Raw genomic sequence first — 5,170 nt, 5'->3', positions numbered from 1 at the left:
TGAACGGAGGCATCGACTTACTTTGGTTGTTATCTGTATCCTAGGACATGGGTGTGAATGTAAATTGAGGCAATCGTCTAGCTACAACCACTGTCAACAATTTTTCCCACTTTCTGTGTCTAAATCTAAACGCAGATTCCATGAACAAAGCTTTTTTCTCAGAACTTTCCGCCTTTGGAACACTGCTCCGCTGACCTGTTTCCCAGTTGCCTTCAAATCCAATGTAAACAAATTCTTGTTAAGCCGTCCCCATAAATAATCAAATTCTACCCAGTTTACACCATTAACGATTACTACACTACCACCTTACATTCATTTATCCTTATCCTCGAGCGGCCTTTGGGATTTGATAAGTGGTGACTCCCTAGTAAATAAAAATCAATTTATTATTCTGAAGAGCGATTTTATGTAATGTTTATGTGTAAAATGCACTGATGAAATGAAATCATTCCATTATTCCATTAAACCATTATTCCATTAAACCATTATTCCATTAAACTATTATTCCATTAAACGATGTTATTTAATTCATAACTCTAACGTAATATGTATGAAGTATTATTTATTGTAGTTTAGTTTATTAATGATAGGCGACATGAATTTAATAATGACGTGTCCCCCGTCTCCTGACTAACAATCATACTGTCTCATAAACCGTTATTCTCGAGTGGCTTTTGATAAATGGTGACTATGAACTGTAATCACCATCATCATATACTATGAATCTGAAAGATTCAATTGTTGGCGTCGGTTATGCCTAAATCAAAACGTAGATTCCATGAACAAAGCTTCTTTCTTAGAACTGCACGCCTGTGGAACTCTGTTCCGTCTGCTTTCTTCCCTCCTGACTACAACTTGGATGTCTTCAAGTCCAACGTAAACAAATTCCTGATGAACCGCCCCCTTAAGTAGACACTCTAAAATATCCACACTAACGTACTGTACTTACAATAACCCTTATCCACGAGTGGCTTCCGGGCCTTGATAAGTGGTGACCACCTTGTAAAAAAAAAAATTATTTTTCTAGTTAGAATTCTTTCTAGAAAGACGTCAAGTACTTACAGGAAAGACCATTTGAAGGTTGCCAACATCCTAAGTGAAAGTGATTTTTGTGGAACGAACTGGATGCGAACTTAGAACAACCAGGTCGTCAGTTCGTGTCGGTAACCACTAGATCACCGTCATCTCCTCAAACCTTAATAGACTCGTATAAGCGTGTTGGTAATTGTTGCAATAGAAAGTACAGTCCTTTTGTTGTGATCGATTGTGTTCTTAAAAAAAGGGAATCAGAAATCTACTTTATTATTTGGATGATTCAAACTATTATTATCATCTATGTTATTGTCACAATGTTCCGGCCGATGTAACCTCCAACCTTCTTCAGGTGTATTTTGTCGAACTCAGAAATCTTTCTGTCAAACTCGAGAATCTAGATCGGATTTCGAACAGAACGCTTTATTGAATCCACAGAGGTAGCATGTTTGCGTTCTGTTAGCCATGATCAGGTAGAAATTTTTAAGTAATTCGCAATTGTATTCTTAGTATCGTCTGCGTTGACGATTGGATCTTTAACCTCCTGAAGAATGTCACTTACAATTGAATTTTACTTAATACTTCATCCGTTACGTCACAGGTTCGCAAGAAGGTCGAAGGTTACATTGGCCGGAATGTTGTGATAATATACCCAAGATAGAAACAGTAGTTCACATAATCCAAATAGTCGATATTATCAATCCTCATCTCAGAAATTCAGAAACAGGAAATATGTTGCATAAAAATCTGGCGGGAGGGGGGGGGTCATTAACCTTTGACCTTATCATGCCATGACACTGACTGATTACCTCTATATCTATTAGATTTCATGCAGATAAGTAAAGGAGTATATATTTCCTCGTCAGTCTCACCTCTTTTCTTTCTTTCTTTTCTGTGCGCTTCGAAATTGATTGCATTAAATATGAATTCGTTTTCCTTCTACACAGATCCTTCTGCAAATCAAGTTTTATTGGGTCAGCCAGATAAAAAAACGAATAATCACTAGCTTTTTTTTAATTTTTTTTACAAGGTAGTCACCACTTATCAAGGCCCGGAAGCCACTCAGGGATAGGGGGCTATTGTGTGTACAGTACGTTAGTGTTGGAGATTTGATAAAGTGTCTTACTTAAGGGGGCGGTTCATCAAGAATTTGTTTACATTGGACTTGAAGACATCCAGGTTGTAGTCAGATGGGAAACAGGCAACTTGCTGTGATATTCGTGACAGTAAACTTTGATCAATCGTTTACTTATGTCGAAATTAACAAATATTGCACAATTATTTGTTAATTAACGTTTTTTTCTGTTTTTTACAAGGGAGTCAACACTCATCAAGGCCCGAAGGCCACTCAAGGATAAGGGTTAATGGATGTAAGGTGGGCGCTGAGACAACAGTGCCATAATAATTGCAGATATTGGGTAGAATTTGGCTATTTAAGGGGACAGCTCAACAATAACTTGTTTACTTGAAGACGACCATGTTGTAGTCAGCTGCGGTATAGGATTCCGCAGGTGAGCAGTTCTAGGAAAGAAATTTTATTCATAGGATTTGCTTTTAGTTTTAAGCGCAGATAAAGAGCAGAGAAAGTTGTTGACTATGGTTGTAGCTAGACGAGTGAATGTTTTGCAGGGACCATAGATTAAAGCTCAGTCGAGCCCGACCATGAAAATAATGAAAGAGAATAGATAGACTCGTAACATCTCTTCTGTGGGAAAGGGATTGCAAGGAAAAGAAAAGGACATCATGTATTAGGTTTTGAATTCTGTCCAAGCAGGAAAGCCAGCTTCTCCTTAAATGTGGCAATAATAAATAATTTTAGGACGTATTTGGCTTTTATACGGATTATGTCGGGAGTTAGATACCTTCTGGAGCAGTAGAATTATCCAACAATATTTCCAGCAACCTTGGCAATAGATTTGATGTAAATCTTCCATTTCAGGTCAGGAGTGAAGGGTATTTTTTTGTTTTTTTGTTTTTTTTGGGGGGGGGTTGCTTTTTTATAGATCTTAAGATGTGACTTGGGAAATCTTTGATGTAGGTCAGGAAGAGAGTTGGGCTTAGAATGGACCCCCGAGGAACTTCCAGCATTAATACTGTGAGCTTCTGATTTCTGCCCATCAACCACTACTCTTATAAACCTATCAGAGAGAAATGATTTAATAACTGAAAAGACATTTCCAGCTATACCGTAGCTGGGGATTTTTTGGAGTAGACCTTTGTGCCATATAACTTACTCATGACACAAAAAACTAAAAAAGTTATTCACAGAAGGGTACTTCCTCAAGACGAAGGTCGTTAATTTCAATGCAGACAAAGTGGGGAGCTGAGTGTTGGTAGTGAAAATATAGAAACTTGGTTTTAGATGCATCCAAAATAACTAGCAATTTTTTTTACTTCATTACACCATGTGCTCAAGGTCAAATCAGAGACACTCAGATAGCTTATGGTCATTGCTGGTCTTTGAAGTAGATTGCATTGTCGTCTGCATAAATATCAACGAATGATCTTAAAATGAGATTTGGGAGATCATTAATGAAGTGAGCTTTGGACTTCTGCCCACTGACAACTACTTTTATAAACACATTAGAGAGAAAGGATTTGATTGTTGAAAGGACATTTTTAGATATGTTAAGAGTTATTGTTTTAGAGAGGAAGCCCCTAGATTCACTATTCCTGTGTGATATTAGTCAGTACATTCAGCTCTAGATATTGCAGGACGGAAATCATATTGCTTGTCACTGAATAGATTTTTTTTTTTTTTTTTTGCTGAGATGGTTGACAATTTCTCTATTTAACATGGATTCAAGCAAATTATTTATGACACAAAAGACTAATTGGTTTGTACTGAGATGCAGAAGACCGCTCTCTATTATTTTAAATACTGGGCAAACTAATGAGATTTGCCAAGGTGTCGAGAAATATTTTTTAACAGCTTTATAGGAATAGGAGTTAGTTTTTGAGTTTTTGAGCACTATGATTGGAATATTATCAAGTTCAGTTGCATCAAGAAATGTGTATGTTGCTCAGATCATTTGTCTCCTCGGAGGAAATTCAAAAGATAGGCATCCCTGATTGCACAGGATGGAGTTTGGTGCAAAGTTCTTATCAAAGAGTTTGGTTTTGTCAGATGCGGATGAGATCACCTCAAGCCCAATGATGATGGTTGGGATAGAGAACATGCATCTGTTCGCTATTTACCAAAACTTATGGGAACATAGACGCTGTTCTTCTACTTTAAACTTGATGAGTTTTTTGTGATTGTTGGTTATCCTATAGGCGGTTTTTGTTTCAGAACATTTATTCCGTTGAAAGAAAATGAAATAGAGGTTTCTGTGTGCAATGGCAGCAGCACAGTCAGGGCTGTGCTACAGCTAAATGGTCAGTTTCTGTTGGAATTTCTAAGAGGATATGTAGCTGTCTATATCAACGGTTAATCAATCTATTAATAAATCAAGTGCTATAGAAGACGCACACTTTTTAAACATGGAACGTAGAGGTTAAAGGTAATTTTTTTTTTTTTTACATAGGCGTCACCACCTATCAAGGCCGATAGGCCACTCAAGGATAAGGGTTAAAGAGTGTAGAGTAGTCAAAAGGACAATATAGTAATCGATAGTAATGGAAGTTCGGTAAATTTGTTAACTTAAGTAGAACGGCTCATCAGAAACTTGTTCATGTTGGACTTGAAGACAACCATATTATAGACAGCTGGAAAGCAGAAGACAATTCCACACGCGTGCAGTTCTAAGAAAGAAGCTTTGATCATGGAATCTATGTTTAGGTTTAGGTACAGATAAAGAGTGGGGAAAATTATTGATAATGTTTTCAGCTAGTTTAGTGTTTCTTGTGAAAGTTTGGCGAGGGGGGACCATAGATTGAAGCTCAGTCGAACACTTTCCATTAAAATAACGATAAAGCAGAGACAAACTCGCAACATCTCTTCTGTGAGATAGAGGTTGCAGCGAAGAGAAAAGGACATCTCCCACCAGGCCACGAAGTCTATTTTGAACCCTATCAAGGCAGGACAAGTCTTTTCTAGCAGCTCCTGCCCATATGTGGCAACAGTATTCCATCCTTGGACGTATCTGGCTCTTATATAGATAGAGAATTGCATCAGCAGTGAGATATCTACTGGATC

The sequence above is a fragment of the Euprymna scolopes genome, chromosome 9, assembly GCF_053919585.1.
Source record: "Euprymna scolopes isolate OS-2025 chromosome 9, ASM5391958v1, whole genome shotgun sequence".
Lineage (NCBI taxonomy): Eukaryota > Metazoa > Mollusca > Cephalopoda > Sepiida > Sepiolidae > Euprymna > Euprymna scolopes.
Note: the sequence above shows the minus strand (reverse complement) of the source record.